General features: G+C 46.5%; 1 pseudogene; it reads left to right on the top strand.

The window, feature by feature from the left end:
• Window positions 1-24,281, top strand: part of LOC141271422 (uncharacterized) — a 116,398-nt pseudogene that overhangs the window by 20,732 nt on the left and 71,385 nt on the right.

Raw genomic sequence — 24,281 nt, 5'->3', positions numbered from 1 at the left:
CCTAAGTGGACAGTTTGATTTCACAGAAGTTTGATTTACTTGGAGTTATATTCTGTTGTTTAAGTGTTCCCTTTATTTTTTTGAGCAGTGTGTATATATATATATACAGTATATATATATACATACATACACACATTTGTTTTACAAAACTAACTTAAAAGAACCTAGAATTAGAACCAGGAGGCATAGGTCCAAGTGAAGGAAGAGGTGGAGGAGGTAGATGTGGCAATGTAGGTGGAAGAGGCAGGGGAGAAGTAATCCAGCACTGTTAGTGGTTTGTTTGTTTTTTTTTTTGGGGGGGGGGTTGTTTTATCTATGGAACTGACTTAGAACAAAAAATCAACCCAAAATACCAGGGGGCGGAGGTCTACCTAAAGGGGGAGGTGGACATGGCACTGTAGGTGGAAGAGGTAGTCAACAGTTTTATTTGGGAGCGAGGCACCCAAATGAAACAAATGGCAAATGGAGTTTAATACTGGCTAGGAGCGGCTGGTATAGTTGCCTAGTCATACAAAGATGTACACACGTCCTGTGGGATGCAATCGTTGGGTTCATTTTAATGAATGTTAGCTTCCCCAAGTTGGCTGTGGACAAGCGGATGCACCTGTCTGCAATCACACCCCTTGCCATGCTAAACACACTTTCCGATAGTGCACTTGCTGCAGGGCAGGCCAGCACCTCCAAGGCATAAAGGGCAAGCTCGGGTGTCCATTTTGGAGACCCAGAAGTTAAATGGGACAGACCCATCAGTAAGGACGTGTGGACAGATACTCTTCCACCATGTTGTTGTAACGCTGCCTCCTGCTAATACGGACCATATCAGATGGTGGTGCCGGATGTTGTGGCATGCTCAAAGTTTTGCCACATTTCGGCCATGCTAACCCTGTTTTCCGAGGTGCTGGCGGTGCCCCAGCAGCATTGGCGACTTCCTCCTCCGCCTTGTTCCACTGAGCCCTCGCTGTCGGTTGGGAAGTTTCTCTACCAGTGTGAGGTTGTATTCATGCATTTTGCGATTCTCACTCCAGTGACTGAAGTTATGATGGCACGTTGTCCTTGTAGCGGGGATAAAGCACGGTGGCCACCCAGTAATTTGCACTGGTAACAATATGGGCAACTTGAGGGTCATTGCGCAGGCACAGCAGCATGTATTGGCTCATGTATGCCAGGCTGCTCAGAGACAATGGCAAGCTGTCCTTGGTGGGAGGTGTGTTGTCTGGTTTCTTTGTATCCCCCCGTCACGCTCCAGTGATGCCCGAGAGCTGCTCTTAGTGCCACCCTGCTGTGAACACGGCAGTTCCTTCTCCTCCTCCTAAACTGTCCCCTAGCTGTACAGTTGGGAACCTGGCTGCTGTTGGGACAGTAACCCACCCTCCAAGCCACGTGTGGACAACAGGCCTGAAAGCAGTGTTCATTGGCCCTGCTCCTCTTCCTGTGCCACCACCTCATCCATCATCGCCTGAATTGTTTTATCCAGCAAGCACATACGTGGTATAGAAACGCTGATGATGGCATCATTAGTGCTGGCCATATTGGTGGAGTATTCGAGCAGAGCAATACGGAACACACATCCTACATGGAAGCCCACTCATTGGTGGTGAAGTGAAGTTTTTCCGCAGAGCAACTCACCCGTGCATGTTGCAGCTGTAACTCCACTATTGCCTGCTGCTGCTCGCACAGTCTCTCCAGCATATGCAAAGTGGAGTTCCACCTTGTTGGTACGTCACATATGAGGTGAGATGGAAGGCAGAAGTGATGCCGCAGTGTAGACAGGCGAGCAGCAGCAGGCTGAGAACACAGAAAGCGCGCACACACTGCCCGCATTTTCAGCAGCAGCATATATGGGTAGTTTGTCAGGAAGCTCTGCGCCACCAAGTTCAGCACATGCGCCAGGCAAGGGATATGCGTGAAACTGGCTAGGCCCAGAGCTGCTACGAGATTTAGCCCGTTATCGCATACCAGGCTAGGCTTGAGGTTCAGTGGCACAAACCACTCATCTGTCTGCTGTTTGATCCCCGTCCACAAAGAAACGTCCAGCAATTCTTGGTGGTGGTAGGACATGGGCTAGAACGCCTTCCGCCTCTGTCCCAGCTGCCACTACATTTACCCAGTGGGCAGTTAGGGAGATATAACATCTCTGGCCATGTTTACTGATCCATGTATCAGTGGTTATGTAGACCTTGCCACTGATGGCGTTGTGCAATGCACACCTTATTTTGTCCACAATATGTGTGTGCAGGGCAAGAATGGCACGCCTGGAAAAGTAGTGGCGGCTGGGAAGAAATGACTGCAGGACAGCCATCGCCATACGTTTTTTTTTAAAACTGTCTCCACCAGCCGGAATGGCAGCATTTCAAAGGCCAGTAATTTGGAAATGCTGTCATTCAGGTCAATGTCTCATGGGCGAGTAGGGGGTTATCCCCTCTTTCTCTCGAAGGTTTGGGGAATGGAAATGTGAACACTTCCATGGGATGGTGACACTGGTGGTGGTACTGTCACATCCTCTCTTTGAAGGGAGTCAAGTGGCCCCATTGATCGTGAGTAGGAAGAAGAGACTGAAGAGGGAGCATGCTCAGATCTATCATGCCTTTCAAGGTTTGTACTCCACTGCACCTAGTGCTTGGAATTCAGATGCCTAGTCATGCAGGTGGTGCACAGGTTCAAAAGATTTATGCCTTGCTTCAGGCTCTTATGGCACAGCATGCAACCCATCCGTCACTTGTCATCAGCACATTCCCTGAAGAAATGGCACAACAAAGAGTTATTTTGAGCTAGCTTTGGTGTGCTGATTTCAGCGGCGCGGTGGGCAGTAGCACCCGACTTACTGGCTAGGGGCCATCTGCTGACCTGACCAATAAGGCGGATGAGCTGCAGGCACTTATATCGGAGGAGAGGTATGACATCGTAGGTATAACAGAGACTTGGCTAGACGATAGCTACGACTGGGCGGTAAATTTAACAGATTATAGTTTATTTAGAAGGGACCGGAAACAGGGGAAGGGCGGAGGAGTCTGCTTATATGTAAAGTCACGTCTAAAGCCCAGACTAAGGGAAGATATAGGAGAGGGAGAAGAGGGGGTCGAGTCCATGTGGGTAGAGATAGAGGGGGCAAAAATAATAATAAAATATTACTGGGGGTCTGCTATAAGCCACCCAATATAACAGAGGAGAATGAGAAACTGCTATTAGGACAAATAGACAAAGTAGCAAAACATAATGAGGTGATTGTAATGGGGGACTTCAACTACCCGGATATTGACTGGGAAACAGAAACCTGTAGATCGCAGAAAGGAAAAAGGTTCTTGACAAATATCAAGGATAATTATCTCTCCCAACTAGTGCAGGAACCAACGAGAGGGAAGGCCGTGTTGGACTTAATATTGACTAATAGGCCTGATAGAATAACTGAGGTACAGATAGGGGGGCACCTAGGTAATAGTGATCATAATAGTAATAGTGATAATAGTGATCATAATATTATCAATTTCAAAATGCCCTTCAGTAGGGTTATCAATAAGGGAACAACTAAAACATTAAACTTTAGGAGGGCGAAGTTTGATCAGCTGAAAGAAAACCTTCAACTTATAGACTGGGACAAAGTTCTTAATCAAGGAAATACGAATAGTAAATGGGAAACCTTCAAAAGAATTCTGAATACTCAGTGCGAGAGGTATATACCGTATGGGAATAAAAGGGCCAGAAATAAGAGGAAACCAATATGGTTGAACAAGAACGTAAAAGGGGCGTTAAATAGCAAAAAAGAGGCATTCAAGAGATTAAAACAGGAAAACAGCAAGGAGGCACTAATGTGTTACAAGGAAAAAACGAGAACCTGCAAAAAACAAATAAAGATAGCAAAGGAGGAAACAGAGAGACGTATTGCTAGGGAAAGTAGATCAAATCCCAAACTGTTCTTTACGTATATAAATAGTAAAAGGATTAAATCGAATAATATTGGACCGATAAAAAAGGCAAAATCATAGAGAAAGATGAGGATAAAGCTATTCTATTAAATACATTTTTTTCGTCAACTTTCACAAAGGAAAAAGAACTAACAGGCGAAATGAAAAGTGACAAACTTAATCCTCCACTAAGTATGACAAATCTAACCCAAGCTGGGGTACAGAAACGCCTCAGTAACATTAAAATAAACAAATCACCAGGACCTGATGGCATACACCCACGGGTACTAAGGGAACTAAGTAATGTGATAGACAGACCGTTATATCTTATATTTAAGGACTCTGTTGAGACTGGGTCTGTACCACTTGATTGGCGACAGGCGAATGTAGTGCCAATATTCAAAAAGGGAGCGAAAAGTGACGCTGGAAACTATCGGCCGGTGAGTCTGACGTCCGTTGTGGGCAAAATTTTTGAAGGCTTTATTAATGAGGCAATCATGGAGCATCTTGATGCTAATAATCTATTAACCCCGAATCAACATGGATTCATGAGGAATCGCTCCTGCCAAACAAACCTGATTGACTTCTACGAGGAGGTTAGCTCTCGAGTAGATCAGGGGGAACCAGTGGATGTCGTGTATCTCGACTTCTCAAAAGCGTTCGATAGCGTGCCACATAATAGGTTGGTATACAAAATGAGAATGATGGGGCTGGGGGAAAATGTCTGCAAGTGGGTAGCTAACTGGCTAAAGGATAGAAGGCAGAGGGTGGTTATAAATGGAATATACTCAGATTGGGTAAGCGTCACTAGTGGGGTACCACAGGGGTCTGTACTAGGCCCAATGTTATTTAATATCTTTATTAACGACATAGTCAACGGGATAAATAGTAAAATATCAATATTTGCAGATGACACAAAGTTATGTAAAACAATTAATACAAAAGAGGACAGTGCAGACCTACAGAGGGATTTGGATAAGCTGGGTAGGTGGAGCATTAAATGGCAAATGAGGTTTAACGAGGAGAAATGTAAGGTCATACATATGGGAAGGAAAAATGGAAGTCACCAGTACTCACTGAATGGGAAATCATTGGGGAATTCAGAGATGGAGAAGGACTTGGACATCTTGATTGATAGCAAACTAAATTGGAGTGCCCAAAGTCAGGCCGCTGCTGTAAGGGCAAACAGGGTAATGGGATGTATCAGAAGAGGTATAGCTGCAAAGGATGAGAACATTGTTCTTCCACTGTACAAAGCACTGGTCAGACCACACTTGGAATACTGTGCTCAGTTATGGGCCCCACTATATAGAAAGGATATAAATGAGCTTGAAAAGGTACAAAGGAGGGCAACAAAATTAATAAAGGGAATGGAGGGACTGCAATACCCAGAGAGGTTGGCAAAACTAGGACTATTCAGCCTGGAAAAGAGAAGGTTGAGGGGGGACATAATAAATGTGTACAAATATGTTAGGGGACAGTATAGAGACCTTGCCCGGGATTTGTTCAAAAGGAGGGATATTACGGTAACAAGAGGGCATTCACTAAGACTGGAAGAGAAAAGGTTTCAGCACCAGCATAGGAAGGGGTTCTTTACGGTAAGAGCAGTGAGAATATGGAATTCACTGAGTGAGGAGACGGTAATGTCGGATTCACTAAACCAGTTCAAGCGGGGACTGGATGCATTTCTAGATACCAGGCAGATTTCTGCATATACTTAAAAATAAAATAAAATAGTAGGTTGATACAGGGATTTATTCTGACTGCTGGTTTCAGAGTCGGGAGGGAATTTTTCCTCAGGTGAAGATTGGCTAAATCATTTGGGGTTTTTGCCCTCCTCTGGATCAACTTTAGCAATTACAGAACTAACAGGTCGAACTTGATGGACGCAAGTCTTTATTCGGCTTTACTAACTATGTATGCTGTGCCTTTGCACCCTGCTCCCTCTTTTGCTGTGCTGCTGGGGCCACCTCCTCTTCCTCTGAACTGCGCACATCACTAAGATGGCCTCTGCTCCATGTGGGGTGTAGGACCTCATCATCTACAGCATCATCTTCCACCCACTCCTCACTTTTGCCCTCAATGCCGATCTGTACACGGCAGAAGGACGCAGCAGTTGGCAACTGTGTTTAGTCATTCTCTGAGATGTGCTGCGGTGGTCCACTGTCCATGTGCACTAATCCTCCCACGTACTGATTCTCCAACCTAACAAGTGGTTGGGCATCAGTGCACTCAGTCTCTTTCACTTCTGATGCAGGGACAGGTGGATGGGCCACGGAACCCCAGCCAGCAGTCATCAAAAAGCAGAAGAGACTGCTACATGACTTGGGGCAGAGACTGCTTGACTGATTTGCAAGGGGGTGAGGTGGAAGCTGTATGACCATGGTCTTCAGATGCCAACTGTGCACTTTCTGCAGTGGACAGAGTGGAAGACAATGCAAAGGAACTAGAGGCACTCTCAGCCATCCAATCTAACACCTTTTCAACATCTTGTGAATTCACTATTTGAGGCCCCACAGGCGGGGGTGCAGAGTACCCACAGAGGCTTAAAGGTACAGTACTCCCACAGGCGGGGGTGCAGAGTACACCCAAAGGCTTAAAGGCACAGTACTCCCACAAGCAGTGGTGTAGAGTGCACAGAGATTTAAAAACACAGTACTCCCACAGGTAGGCGATGCAGAGTACATAGAGGTTCAAAGGCTGAAGCCCTGCTGTGTGTAGCACAGGCGATCTAATGATCGCAGCTTCTAGTCTCCCATGGAGACTATTAAAGCCATTGAAAAGTAAAAAAAATGTTTAAAAATAATAAAAAAATATATAAGTTCAAATGACCCCCCTTTCGCCCGATTCAAAATAAAACAATAAAAAAATCAAATATACACATATTTGGTATCGCCGCATTCAGAATCACCCAATCTATCAATATATAAAAATAATTAGTCCGATCGGTAAACGGCGTAACGAGAAAAAGAAATCGAAACGCCAGAATTACAATTTTTTTTAGTCGCCGCAACATTGCAATAAAATGCAATAACGGGCGATCAAAAGATCGGATCAACCCCAATTTGGTATCAATAAAAATGTCAGCTCTGCACACAAAAAATAAGCCCTCACCTGGCTCCAGATCCTGAAAAAATGTAGATGCTACGTGTCTCGGAAAATGACGTGTTTTTTTTTTTTGCAAACTTTGGATTTTTTTTCACCACTTAAATAAAAAAGAACCTATATTTGTTTGGTATCTATAAACTCGTAATGACCTGGAGAATAATAACGGCAGGTCAGTTATAGCATTCAATGAACGTAGTAAAAAAAACACAATTGTGGAATTGCACTTTTTTTTGCAATTTTTCAACGCACTTTGAATGGGAAAACCAATGGTGTCGTTCAAAAGTACAACTTGGTCCGCAAAAAACAACACATCACATGGCCATATTGACTGAACAATAAAAAGTTATGGCTCTGGGAAGAAGGGGAGCAAAAAACAGAAAAATCCAAGGTGGTAAATGGGTTAAATATGTCACCATTACTTCCTATGCTCCAAGAATAAAGGCTGTCAAAATCCTTCCTCTGAAAATATTCTGAAAGTTATTTGTAGTTTTTTTCCCGTATCAATTAATGTTAGCCGAACAGGGTTCAGTTTATGGGGTCATAACGTTGTTGGAAACGCTCATCTCTGCAGCAGAAGTAAGTGGTACCTGACAACCCCGTTATTAATCCTTCTAAATTATAAATACTTCCACAAGATTTAAAGCATTTAATAAAGATTAAAATGTGGGCAACTCAGATCTCCAAATATGAAAGAACGATTTTGGAAATTTGCTTCTAAAGATATATACTTTCTAATGTCCTAAAATAACAGGATATTCAGTAATGTAATGCCGCCATATGGTAGAGGTCACTGGTGATAATGACCTCAGCTGTGGGGTCTATTCATCTCTAGAGAAATCACACGTTACATCCCACTCATCACACTGTAGAAAAGGGGCACGGGGTAATTGTGCCGTAGTGATGAGCAAATAATACTGTAACCGTGACTGGCTCCGCACACCTCGTACACAAGCGGCTCCGCTCCGTACACCTCGGCTCCGTATAAGCGCACGGCTACGCTCCGCACACTTTGCACACACGCACGGCTACGCTCCGCACACCACATACACACGCACGGCTATGCTCCGCACACCTCGTACACGCGCACGGCTATGCTCCGCACACCTCGTACACGCGCACAGCTACGCTTCGCACACTTCGTACATGCGCACGGCTGCGCTCTGCACACTTTGCACACACGTGATTCCTCTCCGTACACCTTGTACACACGCGACTCTGCTCTCTTACACGCGCGGCTCCGCTCTGCACGCCTCATAGACACATAACTCTGCTCTCTTACACGCGCGGCTCCTCTCCGTACGCCTCGCACACGCCCGGCTCCCCTCCGTACGCCTCGCACACGCCCGGCTCGCCCTCCGTACACCTCGCACACGCGCGGCTCCGCTCCGTAACGCCTCGCACACGCGCGGCTCCGCTCCGTAACGCCTCGCACACGCGCGGCTCCGCTCCGTACGCCTCGTACACGCGCGGCTCCGCTCCGTACGCCTCGAACACGCGCGGCTCCGCTCCGTACGCCTCGTACACGCGCGGCTCCGCTCCGTACGCCTCGTACACGCGCGGCTCCGCTCCGTACGCCTCGTACACGCGCGGCTCCGCTCCGTACGCCTCGCACACGCGCGGCTCCTCTCCGTACGCCTCGCACACGCGCGGCTCCTCTCCGTACGCCATGTACACGCGCGGCTCCGCTCCGTACGCCTCGTACACGCGCGGCTCCGCTCCGTACGCCTCGTACACGCGCGACTCCGCTCCGTACGCCTCGTACACGCGCGGCTCCGCTCCGTACGCCTCGTACACGCGCGGCTCCGCTCCGTACGCCTCGTACACGCGCGACTCCGCTCCGTACGCCTCGTACACGCGACTCCGCTCCGTACGCCTCGTACACGCGCGGCTCCGCTCCGTACGCCTCGTACACGCGCGGCTCCGCTCCGTACGCCTCGTACACGCGCGGCTCCGCTCCGTACGCCTCGTACACGCGCGGCTCCGCTCCGTACGCCTCGTACACGCGCGGCTCAGCTCCGTACGCCTCGTACACGCGCGGCTCAGCTCCGTACGCCTCGTACACGCGCGGCTCCGCTCCGTACGCCTCGTACACGCGCGGCTCCGCTCCGTACGCCTCGTACACGCGCGGCTCCGCTCCGTACGCCTCGTACACGCGCGGCTCCGCTCCGTACGCCTCGTACACGCGCGGCTCCGCTCCGTACACCTGCGGCTCCGCTCCGTACACCTCGTACACGCGCGGCTCCGCTCCGTACACCTCGTACACACGCGGCTCTGCTCCGTACACCTCGTACACGCGCGGCTCCGCTCCGTACACCTCGTACACACGGCTCTGCTCCGTACACCTCGTACACACACGGCTCCGCTCCGTACGCCTCGTACACGCGCGGCTCCTCTCCGTACACCTCGTACACGCGCGGCTCTGCTCCGTACACCTCGTACACACGCGGCTCCGCTCCGTACACCTCGTACACACGCGGCTCCGCTCCGTACACCTCGTACACACGGGGCTCCTCTCCGTACACCTCGTACACACGCGGTTCTGCTCCGTACACCTCGTACACACGGGGCTCCTCTCCGTACACTTCGTACACACGCGGCTCCGCTCCGTACGCCTCGTACACGCGCGGTTCTGCTCCGTACACCCCGTACACACGCAGCTCTGCTACATCCACACTATAAACCCCTCCTGACCCCACACATAACTTTCACCTCATCCAGCACCATGACAACCAGCACAGCAGAGTCCTGCATCCACTGAGGCCCCTGATCATGTGACCCCTGACTCCTCCCCTCCTGTGACCTCATCACAGGTCCTGTGCGCACAGAACAGCCATATATCTGGGGGCGTGGCTATTTGCTAGTGGTTGAGCCTAGCATGTATGGGCTCCTTCCAGGTCCTGACTGCAGCCAGACACTGACCTGGCTCCCTGTAGCTTTTGGTGGCATGCTGCATGGACAATTGCATCTGGTTACTAAACTAGAACACGCCCACGGAAATTACATCAGTCCTGGAAGGAGCCCATACATTCTAGCGTCTACGCTGCTATCAGGTTTCCACTGGTGGAGAAAGTCCCTCCCTTTCCGGTGACATCATCCCTCTCACATGATCACATGATGTCAGCAGAGGTTCTTTAGGCTTTTTGGCTGAGCTTCTACCATATACCTGGTGTGCGGCTGTGCAGGTGGAGGTATGTGGAGATTCCCCATTACTGGGTATTAACCCTCTCACTGCTGCTGTCACACTCCAAGCGACAGAACTGTTCCCGTCTGTGTCTCTATATCAATATCTCTTTCAGGGGGCAGAGGGTGCTATGGGGCCGGGAGGCCCGGTGGCAGCGTCAGCCCCCCTGACCGTCATCTTAAGTCCAACTGTATGGGCATAGAGTTGAAAGCAATGATGAAAGAGGGAGCGTTAGTGGCCAGGGACTGTAGGCGCCTTCCTGATCCCTCAAACTAGAGGGCGCCCTTGTCTATGCTGTATTTCGGATTACCCCAAATAATGGAAACACTAGGGTCATGTACCTTGCTATGCTTTTATCTTAAACTTTCTTTTCCCTCCCCCACCCAGGGAGTTGTAAGGCTGAAGTGTATAGTATTACACTAACCAGACAGAAAAGGATGAAAGAAAACTACATAATACAAATATTCTCACAAAACAGATTGGAACACAAGGGAGGAATAGGTAGGAGAAACCATGTAGGAGAGGATGAGGACAAGCACGCAAACCAGCACCACGCAAAAATCTCCTTAACAACTCTCCAAACACTGAATTTCTTCTCCAACACCTAACCAGGAAGTAAGGACTATCACTGGCAATTCCCGAGTGCCAGTGGTGAGCACATATACCAGAGGGGAGTGGCCAACACAGAACAGCCTGGGCAATTCAGAATTGAGAACTCCAGAATATCAACTGAACTGATTAACCCTTGCAACGACAGAGCAAGGAAAAACCTGCACTGTTTAATAGGATAGTGAAGCAGTTCTAATCCGTGCAGGATTTTGTGTGACCAGACTGTGCAATTTTCTGGCCCTTCTCTGTCGTGGTATTCCCATGACACATACTGTGTTGGGGTCACCACACTTTTCCGGGGGAGTTGAGGGGTGGAGTACATCATACTGTGCGTGAGGAGGAATGCACTGTGGGGGTATCTTAGTGTTTGTAGGGCACTTTTGTTGACATCATACTTTGAGTGCAATGAAAGGGGAATCGAGGGCACAGTAGTAGGTGCAGTAATAGGGACACATACAGCAGCAGTGGCACAGTATTGGGGTATTAGCAGTGTAAGGAGTTTGTGCAGGTTGGGGATAGATGGTGACGGGGCTTGAAATGTGAGAAGGCAGATGTGTCTTTGTTGTAATCAATGCAGCCGAGACGCTGGAAGAAGTCACGTCGGTCTGGGCCAGAGGGAGAAGTGAATGATTGTACCAGAAAGAATTTCATCTGTAAGTCACCATCAATAACTGTGCTGCAATCGCTTACATGTTCTGCGGCACTGGTATCTGCCACTGTATGGTCACTATATGGCAGTAATATCAGTGCTGGTCTTTGTATAGAGATTTTAGTAGAGGCACGATCACCTGCTGAGGTTCTGCTACATCCACTATTAGGGTGCGCCACCATAGTTGTAATCATGGTTACCTGGTTAGGGGCCAACTCAGAAGTTTCACCCACCCTGAACCAAACCCCGATCTACGCTCTGCTAATACATCAAGTTTAAGCAAAAGCCTTCAAACATTTAAGTAATCAAGAGGAATTGAGCTGCGGCTGGCCGATCTCCTCCTGATTACTTATATGTCTGAAGTCGGGGGGACAGTGAAACTGTCACAGATTGTGCGCAGAGGTCACGTGGCATTACAGCCTCACGTGAGCCCCGGGAGAGCGAATGCTGATACCTCTGGAACGGTGCCCAATTGTATTTGTGTATGTGTATTTTAAAGGGGGTAAACATTCAAAGTGAGAAGGGGTTGTCCTAGTAAGGGACAATTTCTTTAATTTTTGTGGCATGGATTACTTTGCATTACTTTTGCAATTCATCTGATCACTCTACATATCAGAGTTATGCAAATTGCCACTATAAAGCAGAAGCAGCAAATTTTGTGAAAACCAAAATTTGTGTATGTCAAATTTTTTTGTAATGACGGTACAGTCACCATTATGATAGTCGCCATGTTGTAACTATCAATAAATATTAATGTTCTATAATTATCTGTTACTGACGTCCGGGTCATTCCATTTCAAGTGACAAGTGATCCAAATTTGAATATATTTTTTTTTTTACCTGACATCTTAGGATATTTATTTTCTTTGTTGTTTTTTTTTATGTGCTACTTTAGTGAATTAAAAATAATTTTTTTTTTATCTTGATTAGTTAATTTTTGAGAGTTTTCTAAAGTTTTGAAAGCCTGAATTTTGGACTTGTATGACTTCATTTTTTATCATATCTCGGGCTAGGATTAAGATAAATAGATGTGTGAGGCACCATTTAGTTTGTAATTGCACAGGCTTTAATATGATACGTCACAAGACTATTTGTTGATACTTTGTTTTTGAGGAGTCAAATTCAAAATTTTGATGGGCTATTTCAAGAAAACAATGTTATAATTTTTTAAAAAAATGCATCTGTTATTTGTGTTCTTTTTACATTTGTACAGGGATTCAAGTTGGGATCTCTGTAGGATCATATTTCGTGGACTCTCCTGATTCCATGGACGCTCAGTCCGGCTTATGCCTTTCCCCCATTATCCCTGCTTCCAGCAGTCATAAAGAAAGTCAGGGCAGACAGAGCACGAATATTTCTCATAGCACCCTTCTGGCCCAAGAGGCCCTGGTTTGCCTGTCTGAGGGAAATGTCAGTGACAGACCTGTGGATCCTGCTAGAGATTCTGGACCTCCTCTGTCAGGGGCCGATTATCCACCCTCCAGCTCTGGGATTACATCTGACGGTGTGGAATTTGAAAGGGCGTTGTTAAAGAGAAAAGGGTTTTCATCCAACCTAGTAGAAACCCTTTTGTGTAGTAGGAAGCCGGTTACCACACGCATATATGCTAGAACCTGGCAAAAAAATCTATCTTTCTCAGGTGCCAAAGTAGATGAAGGGGCACCTATAGGAAAGATTTTAGAATTCCTCAAAAAGGTCTGGATTTGGGGTTGGCTACTAGCACACTGAAGGTTCAGGTCTCAGCATTAGGCGCCTTGTTTTCCTGTGATCTGGCAGGAAACTACTGCCTCTCACGATTTATGAAGGCATCATTTAGATCCAGGTCTGTTGTAAAATCTAAGCTGGCTCCTTGGGACTTGAACTTGGTCCCAAATGCACTGACCAACCCACCTTTTGAACCTTAGAGTCAGCATCCCTAAAAATGATCTCCCTTAAAACATCCCTTCTTGTCGCATTAACCTCAGCCAGAAGGGTAGGCGATATCCAAGCACTATCCACGCCCCCCCCCCCCTTCACTCAAATATTAGTGGATAAAATAATCTTCAAACCAAACCCAGCCTATCTCCCTAAAGTATCAACTCGTTTTCACAGAAGCCAAGAGATAGTTTTACCCTCCTTCTGTACAAACCCTGGAAACCAGAAGGAAGAAAAATTACACACATTGAAAGTTAGGAGATGCGTTATCAAATATTTTGGAATCTCGGAGGATTACAGAAAAGATAGGTCCCTTTTCTTATGTTACCAGGGGTTAGGAAAGGGTCTTGGACCCCAAAATCCACTATTGCCAGGTGGATAAAGGACGCCATCACTCTTGACTATTCGTCAACCGGTGAGGAAGTACAAGAAGAGCTGAAAGTCCATTCTACTCTGGCAGTGGTGACCTTCTGGGCAGAGAAGACGGACGTCTTCATAGAGGAGATATGTAAGGCTGCTACCTGGTCATCTCCCTCTACTTTTTACAAGCACTATAGGTTAGATATGGGTGTCTCTACTGATCTCACCTTTGGGAGAAAGGTGCTCCAGGCTGTGGTCACTCCCTTGAAATTTCCTCTCTGTAATTTTCTCTTGGTGCTGTCATGGATGAACGAATAAAGTCTTAGTTACTTACCGGTAACGGGATTTTTCAGAACCCATGACAGCACCCTTTTATATTCCCTCCCTTCACTCCTTTAGGTATATCATATCTCACACTTATAAGGTGGGGAAAAAAAAACCTTAAAAAATATGGAAAAATTGTATGGACATGCACATTGTTGTGAATTGGATTGTTGTTATACTATCCTTGGCGGTCCTCTCATACTCTGTAAACCAAACTGAAGCGGGAGAGAGGTACCTTCCTTTTAAGCCTGTAGGTTTCCTGTCCTTATTGGGTGGATCCCCTCTCTCGTGGTGCTGTCATGGGTTCCGAAAAATCCTGTTACCGGTAAGTAACTAAGACTTTTCAATTAATAAATCTTTAAAAGCGAAAAACTTCTGTTTAAGTCATGGTAAAATTTCCTACCATGCACTCTGTACTGCAACTTAGGGTTCTGTTTATATTACCAACTTCTTATGACGATTTGTTTGAGAATCTGCAGTGCACAAGGGAGATACCACAGAGACAGAGCAGGGACTAGCCCCTGAAATGAGCGTCACTGATGACACTTCATTTCAGAGCAACAAGGGGAGTGTTGGAATGTCCAACCTCCCCCCAGAGTGGTAAGGGAGTGACAGCAGTTTCAGCCAGCAGATGACTGTTCATTTGAGTATCCCATCATGCACTGGGGATTTTCAAACGAATCATCATAGGAAGTGGGTAATAAAAACAGAACCCTAAATTGCAGTATAGAGTGAATGGTAGGGAATTTTACCATGACTTAACTTACAAAAGTTATTAGTTTTTAACCCCTTAACTACCGGTGCCGTATTAGTACGCATATTTGCGTACTACCCGTTCAGTGAGGGCTGCTGCGCTGAGCCCTCACTGAACGGAGCACATGTCAGCTGATTATTACAGCTGACATGTGCCCGCAACAGCCCCGGGTGGAATCGCGATCCACCCGCAGCTGTTAACATGTTGAATGCCGCTGTCAATCTCCGACAGCGGCATTTAACGCGCGCTTCCGGGTAGCGCGTCATAAGCCCCGCCCACCGGCGACCCCGTCACGTGATCGCGGGTCACCGATGGGTGGGCATGACAACCCAGGGTCTGCAGCAGACGCCTGTGGTTGTCATGATCTTGTCGCTATGAGCGCCACCTAGTGGTCGGCGCTCATAGCACAGGACCATTTCTGCTGCATGCAGGGGACCTGCTAGTCCCCTGTATGTAGCAGAGGCGATCGGACAGTTGCTGCTTCTAGTCTCCTATGGAGTCTATTGAAGCATGCAAAAAGTAAAAAAAAAAAAGTTTTTAAAAATATAAAAAAAAATAAAAAAAATATAAAAGTTTAAATCACCCCCCTTTCGCCCCATTCAAAATAAAATATAAAAAAAAAACCCTACATACACATATTTGGTATCGCCGCGTTCAGAATCGCCCGATCTATCAATATAAAAAAAGAATTAATCCGATCGGTAAACGGCGTAACGAGAAAAAAATTCTAAACGCCAGAATTACGTTTTTTGGTCGCTGCAAAATTGCAATAAGATGCAATAACGGGCGATCAAAACATCGGATCTACCCCAAATGTTATCAATAAAAACATCAGCTCGGTGCACAAAAAATAAGCCATCAACCAGCCCCAGATCACGAAAAGTGGAGACGCTACGGGTCTTAGAAAATGGCACTATTTTTATTTATTTTTTTTTACCAAATTTTGGAATTTTTTTTCACCACTTAAATATAAAAGAACCTATACATATTTGGTGTCTATGAACTCGTAATGACCTGTAGAATAAGAAGGGCAGGTCAGTTTTAGCATTCAGTGAACGTGGTAAAAAAAATAAATAAAACACAACTGTGGTATTGCACTTTTTTTGCAATTTTACCGCACTTGGAATTTTTTTCCCGTTTTCCCGTACAGGATATGGTAAAACTAGTAATGGCGTTGAAAAGTACAACTCGTCCCGCAAAAAATAAGCCCTCACATGGCCATATTGACCAAAAAATAAAAACGCTATGGCTCTGGGAACAAGGGGAGCAAAAACGAAAATGCAAAAAACGGAAAATGTTCCGGGGCTTAAGGGGTTAAAGATTTATTAATAGAAATTTACTTTTGGGTTGTGGGTCAGACTAACCCTTAAATGACTATCAGCTGGTCACAAAAAACCTTCTACAAAGTCTTCTGCACTTTTAGAAAACCGTGTCAAAAGTACATCTTTCAATAGATATCCACTGTTTATAACTTAGACTACCTACCATAGCCTCTTCGAAATGATATAATACCGTATATACTCGAGTATAAGCCAAGGCACCTAAATTTACCACAAAAATTGAGAAAATTTATTGACTCGAGTATAAGTCTAGGGTCGGAAATGCAGCAGGTACTGGTAAATTTCCCCATCCTGCTATGCATGGCACCCCTCATCCCCAATCCTGGCATGCATGGCGCCCCTCATCCCCAATCCTGGCATGCATGGCGCCCCTCATCCCCAATCCTGGCATGCAAGGCGCCCCTCATCCCCAATCCTGGCATGCATGGCCCCCATCACTGCACACATGGAAAAAATAAACACTTCTATTCACCTACATCCCCTCTGCTCCAGCGCTGCGTCCTGTTCTCAGCTGATCTCAGCATCTGAGCAGCGCATGACATCACTACCATGTGCCCTCAGATTTTGAGGTGAGCTGCCGGGATATTCACTTCTCTCCACGCCGGGACCATGGGAGTGAAGAGTAGTGAATATCCATTTTCTTTAATAGCGGGTGCACAGTGTCATCAGCGCTGCGGCTCAGTGATCTTCTGTACCCGCTATTAAAGAGAATGAATATTCACTCCTCTCCACACCCATAGGAGTGGAGAAGAGTGAATATTCATACTCTCCAATAGTGGACACGGAGGATCGCTGAGGCGCTGCTGACACTGTGCACCCGATATTAAAGAAATGAATATTCACTCCTCTCCTCTCCCAAGGGCATGGAGAGGAGTGAATATTCATTTCACTTTAGCAGCGGGGACACGTGGTACAGCAGCAGATACTGCCTGTGCACTGCTCCTCTGCTGCCACAACCCCCCCCCCCCCCCCCACCACTATCCAGCACCGGAATGTATATACTATATAAAGTATATACCCGAGTATAAGCCAAGGGGGGCTTTTTCAGCCTAAAAAATGTGCTGGAAAAGTCGGCATATACTCGAGTATATACAGTATTTTTTTCTTGGGGAGCCATTACTGGAGCACATTATTTGTAGATATTTAGGTAAGTTTGAACTCTTTTCTGGACTCATTATGTGAGACAGACATACTTTTGTATTCACCAAGGTTGGATTTGCCAATCTGAATATCTTTTAGCTTACCTCTTTCAATCATAAGCTAAGTGTTTTGGTGTGCTGTACATACGCATACTAAGTGTGTGCCAGGACACTATTCTTAGGTTGCAGATGTCAAGTAGTAACAAGGGACTATGGGCACCTACCCAATCCCTCAAACTGCTATGCTCCTATATTAATCTTTATCGGTTCCCTCCCCAACACAGTGAGGTATGAGGTCAAAGTGTATTGGAAAACACTAACCAGACAGACAGGGGGTAACAGACAGGGATAGAAGAAAATTACGATCATACAAATGCACTCTCAAAATAACAGAGTGGGAAACGGGAGGAATATGAGGCACAAACCTCATAGGATAAGGATAAACACACAAACCAACTCCATGCATCAATCTCCTGAAAAACTCTCCAACCGCCTACTCCAAATGCTGAACTTTTCCTTCAACTCCAAACTATGATGTAGAACCACTATCACTGGCAACTTCCAAGTGCCAGTGGTGAGCATATATACCAGAGGGGAGGGACCAACACAGAACAGCTGAGATAATAAAGGATGGAGACTTCCAGGAGATCAACTGAACTGATTAACCCTTTCAATGACAGATCAAGAAAAACCTGCACTGTTTAATAGGATGGTGAAAGCCGTTCTAATCAGTGCAGGAGTTCGTGTAACCAAATGCTGTGATCTTCTGGCCCCTCTGTCGCAGTATCCCTGTGACAGCAGGTCAGAAAACTTTGAAAATGTTATTTTAGCAGAATTTGAATTTAAAATTAAAAAAATTCATAGGTTTCTTTCAAATTGGCATAAATTAGCCTATTTTGGACATGACTTTTCTTACCGTTCACTTTCATAGACACATAATCTTTCTTTCCAGGTATAATTCGGCTCACTTAATCATTATTGTAAAAATCTTTCACTGTATCCACTATAGATTTATTAAACGATTTGACTGGTTTAGGATCAGGACAAGACATGAAACTTTTTTTTTTTTTTTAAATTTGGAAAACATAGACCCTGCACTTTCAGACCACAGGCTGAGCAGATCTGAATTCAAAATTTTCAAATTGACACTGTTCATATAGTTATGTTTTGAATTAAGATCCCTTTGAAATCCCAACTTGAATTTTGGTACAGATGTGGCTAGGAGCATAGGAAGCACATGTGAATTTTTTTGAAAAATGGAATGGTATTTTTCCCGTTTCTCTATCTTGGTTCTGGCCTGAGTTACGAGGAGAAACTTAAAGGCATGCAACACAGAATTTCCCATTTTTTAAAAACTTTGAAAATTAATTTTAAGAAAGCCAAAGTATATAGAATTTTCTTTTTCTTCACATTTTTCATTCTTTAACACATGATTACCAAATAACAAAATCTCAAAAGAATTAAAAACATAGAGGAAAATTGCATTGGTTCACATGAAATTGAATGACATATCCCCGTTTCTGCCGTCCTGATCTCTGTGGATATTCCCTGCCCTTTTTAACTTTGTCATGTTTTAATACAATATTTAATAAAGTTTCAGATTTTTCTTTTAGATTTGTTCTCTATTTTTTATGTTAGAGAGATTTTTCACACATCTAATCCATGTGACTATAATTACATTGTGTGTTATAACAGGGCAGGACAGGGCCTGTGACTGGATGTAGTAATCATGTGAAGCCGGTAACAGCTCCAGAGATTTCTTACATGGGATCTTTATGATGTTACATCGTCATCTTCTCCCCATTCAGATCCTTACACTATCGGATCCTCCCAGTGGAGATCTTCTGTATGAGAGAATTTTCCAAATTGACCCGTCAAGAATGGATATGGACAAGAAGAAGATGGCGGAGAGGATATTACACCTCACCCTAGAGATCCTCTTCCGGCTTACTGGAGAGGTGAGAGATTCTGATGACGTCACATTAAATCATTCTTATCTATGGGAATAACAGATGGACAGAACTGGAGAGGTGAGGACTCTGGAAATGTCTGTAGTGAGATTTATTAATGTCTCTCCATAACCAGGATTACACAGTGGTGAAGAAGACCTCTAGTGAGCGCTGTCAGGCCCCTGTGTCTGAGGGATGCGGAAGACCCCTGAGCCCAATCACAGGGCCTCCACCTCACCCCCTTATACATGAGGACATCAATGACCAGAAGATCCTAGAACTCACCTACAAGATGATTGAGCTGCTGACTGGAGAGGTGACACTGCTGGGTATGCTGGGACTTTATACAGTAACGCTATGAGGGGATCAGGGGGATGACTGTGTCATTGTATGTGTCAGGTTCCTATAAGGTGTCAGGATGTCACCGTCTATTTCTCCATGGAGGAGTGGGAGTATTTAGAAGGACACAAAGATCTGTACAAGGACGTCATGATGGAGGTTCCCCAGCCCCTCACATCGCCAGGTAATTGACAGGACTAAATACACACGGCCTATAACTATCTGTATATAAAGAATGAATTCAGTCCCTGTACAGTAGTGTTCAAAATAATAGCAGTCAATATGACCAGATTATATTATAGATAAAATCAAAGAGTTATTAATCGGCCAAGCGTCCCTCCGTCTGAAGCCTCTATAGACTGCACATGCGCGACGCGCAGTCTGGCTCCAGACAGAAGCATGCATCCAGCCGTTACAGGTAAGAGGAGTGTATGGCGCCGGAGATCGCGGTATGCGCAGACACTAAACGCATACCGCGATCTCCGGCGCCATACTTACCTGACCGGGAGGAGCGTTGCTGCGGCGCCTCTCTTCTGGCCGGAGACCGGGGGCAGAGTGAAGGCGTCGGAATCGGCGCATGCGCACAGCGCTATCCGGCACCATTTTACTGAAGACATATTTACAGTGTGTCTTCAGCAAAATGGACAGCGCAGTGCTTCAGCGCCGCACTCCTCTCCCGGCCTCCGGCAGAACAGGACAGACCAGTGCTGGAGCACAGGGAAGAAAGGTGAGTATATTTTTTTTGTATGTGTGCAGCGTGAAAGGGATGAGGGGTGCCACACATACCAGGATTGGGGGATGAGGGGTACCATGCATACCAGGATTGGGGAATGAGGGGTGCCATGCATACCAGGAATGGGGGATGAGGGGTGCCATGCATACCAGGATTGGGGGATGAGGGGTGCGATGTATATCAAATTTGGGATGAGGGGTGCGATGTATATCAAATTTGGGATGAGGGGTGCCATGCATACCAGGATGAGAGATGGGGTGCCATGCATACCAGGATTGGGATGAGGGGTGCCTTGCATACCAGGATTTGGGGATGAGGGGTGTCATGCATACCAGGATTGGGGGAAGAGGGGTGCCATGCATACCAGGATAGGGATGAGGGGTGCCATGCGTACCAGGATTGGGAGATGAGGGATGCCATGCGTACCAGGATCGGGGGATGAAGGGTGCCGTGCATATCAGAATGAGAGATGGGGTGCCATGCATACCAGGATTGGGATGAGGGGTGCCATGAATACCAGGATTGGGATGAGGGGTGCCATGAATACCAGGATTGGGATGAGGGGTGCCATGAATACCAGGATTGGGATGAGGGGTGCCATGAATACCAGGATTGGGATGAGGGGTGCCATGAATACCAGGATTGGGGGAATAGGGGTGCCATGCGTACCAGGTTTGGGGAAAATGGGTGCCATGCATACCAGGATAGGGATGAGGGGTGCCATGCATACCAGGATCTGAGGATGAGGGATGCCATGCATACCAGGATCGGGGGATGAGGGGTGCCATGCATAACAGGATTGGGAAATGAGGGGTGCCATGCATACCAGGATTGGGGGATGAGGGGTGCGATGTATATCAAATTTGGGATGAGGGGTGCCATGCATACCAGAATTGGGGATGGTGGGGAGCCATGCATTGCAGGATTGGGGATGAGGGGTGCCATGCATACCAGGATTGGGGGAAGAGGGGTGCCATGCATACCAGGGGTGAGGGGTGCCATGCATACCAGGATTGGGGGATGAGGGGTACCATGCATTCCAGGATTGGAACCTGGGGGGGGCCATGCATACCAGGATAGGGATGAGGGGTACCATGCATACCAGGATACGGATGACGTGTACCAAGCATACCAGGATAGGGATAAGGGGTACCATTCATACCAGGATTGGGGGAAGAGGGGTACCATGCATGCCCGGATTGGGGAAAGAGGGGTGCCATGCATACCAAGGGTGAGGGGTACCATGCATACCAGGATAGGGACCTGGGGGGGGGCATGCATACCAGGATAGAAATGAGGGGTACAATGCGTTCCAGGATTGGGGGATGAGGGGTGCCATGCGTACCAGGATTGGGGGAAGAGGGGTTCCATACGTACCAGGATTGGGGGGTTAGGGGTGCCAGGCGTACCAGGATTGGGGGGTGAGGGGTGCCAGGCGTACCAGGATTGGGGGGTGAGGGGTGCCAGGCGTACCAGGATTGGGGGTGAGGGGTGCCATACGTACCAGGATAGGGACCTGGGGGGGCATGCATACCAGGATAGGGATGAGGGCTACCATGCATACCAGGATTGGGGGAAGAGGGTTGCCATGCATACCAGGATTGGGGGAAGAGGTGTGCCATGCATACCAGGGGTGAGGGGTGCCATGCATACCAGGATTGGGGGATGAGGGGTGCCATGCATACCAGGATTGGGGGATGAGGGGTACCATGCATACCAGGATTGGGGGATGAGGGGTACCATGCATACCAGGATTGGGGGATGAGGGGTACCATGCATACCAGGATAGGGACATGGGGGGGGGGGGGCATGCGTACCAGGATGGGGGTGAGGGGTGCCATGCGTATCCAGGATTGGGGGTTGAGGGGTGCCATGCGTACTAGGATTGGGGGGTGAGGGGTGCCAGGTGTACCAGGATTGGGGGTTAAGGGGTGCCATGCGTACCAGGATTGGGGGGTGAGGGGTGCCAGGCGTACCAGGATTGGGGGGTGAGGGGTGCCGTGCATACCTGGATAGGGATGAGGGGTGCCATGCATACCAGGGGCAAAGGGTACCATGCATACCAGGATTGGGGGTGAGGGGTGGCATGCGTAACAGGATAGGGAAGGGGCGTGCCATGCGTACCAGGATAGGAATGAGGACTGCACATAACAGGTTGGGGTCACAGGATGGGGGCAGCACATACCAGCATAGGAGACCATATACCAATAAAAATTCTCGCCACCCGGGCGTAGAATGGGCTCAACAGCTAGTAAATTTTATTACCACATGTCAAACAATTTACCAGTTGGTGCAGTAGATTCTAAGAAAACCAACACTCGGCATTCATGATCTGCATGTTATTGAGTCTGTGTATTTGAATAATTAATTGAAAGGGGGTGTGTTCAAAATAATAGCAGTGTGGAGGTCAATCATTCTGTGAAGAAACAGGTGTGAATCAGGTGGCCCTTATTTAAGGGTGAAGCCAGCACATGTTGCACATGCATTTCTCCTTGAAAGCCTGAGAAATATGGGTCGTCTGAGACCTTGTTAAGAAGAACATCGTACTTTGATTAAAAGTTGATTGGAGGTAAAGAAGTGCAGACAATGATAGGCTTTTTACAGGTAAAATGATCTCGAGTGCTTTAAAATGGAAAGCAAAACCAGAGCGACATGGAAGACTACCATTAGAATGGATCGAAGAATGGCAAAGGCTCAGCCAGTGATCAGCTCCAGGATGATCAAAGACAGTCTTAAGTTACCTGTGAGTAATGTGGTAGATAGAAGACACCTGTGTGAAGCTAGTCTCTTAGCAAGAAGTCCCACTGTAAAAAAAAAAAAAAAAAAAAAAAGACCTGTAGTGTAGCGGTTACAATTTGCCAAAGAGCACATCATCTGGCCTAAAAAGAAATAGAGAAACATTTTGTGGACTGATGAAAGTAAAATTGTTCTTTTTGGGTCCAAGGGCCGCATACAGTTCATCAGACGACCCCCAAACTCAGCATTCAAGCCTCAGTACACTCTGAAGACAGTGAAGCATGGTGGTGCAAGCATCATGATATTGGCATGTTTCTCTTACTATGGTGCTGGACCCATTTACCGCATACCAGGGATCATGGACCAGTTTGCATATATTAAAATACTTAAAGAAGTCATGTTGCCTTACGCTGAAGAGGATATGTTCTTGAAATGGGTGTTTCAACAAGATAACGACCCTAAACACACCAGTAAATGAGCAAAATCTTGGTTCCAGTCCAACAAAATTGAGGTTATAGAGTGGCCAGCCCAATCCCTAAACCTTAATCTGATAGAACACTTGTGGTGTGACATCAAAAATGCCATTTCTGAGTCAAAGCCAACACGTGCCAACAAATTGTGGGATGTAGTCAAAGCATCCTGGGCTGGAATAACAGCTGACAGAGGCCAGAAGTTGGTTGACTATGCAACATACAGGTGTTTCTCACTATATATCATCAAAAAGTTAATTTATTTCAGTTCTTCAATACAAAAAGTGAAACTCATATGTTATATAGAGTCATTACAAACAGAGTGATCTATTTCAAGTGTTTATTTTAGTTAATGTTGATGATTATGGCTTACAGCCAATGAAATCACAGACGTCATTATCTCAGTAAATTAGAATACTTTCTAACAGCTTAAAAAAATGTTTTTAAAATCCGAAATGTTGGCCTACTAAAATGTATGTTCAGTAAATGCACTCAATACTTGATCGGGGCTCCTTTTGCATCAATTACTGCATCAATGCGGTGTGGCATGGAGGCGATCAGCCTGTGGCACTGCTGAGGTGTTATGGAAGCCTAGGTTGCTTTGATGGCAGCCTTCAGCTTGTCTGCATTGTTGGATCTGGTGTCTCATCTTTCTCTTGACAATACACCATAGATTATGGGGTTAAGGTCAGGCGAGTTTGCTGGCCCATCGAGCATAGTGATACTGTTGTTTTTAAACCAGGTATTGGTACTTTTGGCAGTGTGGACAGGTGCCAA

Source organism: Phyllobates terribilis, unplaced genomic scaffold (assembly GCF_046119375.1).
Source record: "Phyllobates terribilis strain yellow unplaced genomic scaffold, ASM4611937v1 Scaffold_5__5_contigs__length_657084704, whole genome shotgun sequence".
NCBI classification, from domain to species: domain Eukaryota; kingdom Metazoa; phylum Chordata; class Amphibia; order Anura; family Dendrobatidae; genus Phyllobates; species Phyllobates terribilis.
Note: the sequence above shows the minus strand (reverse complement) of the source record. Positions and strands in the feature narration are given on the sequence as shown.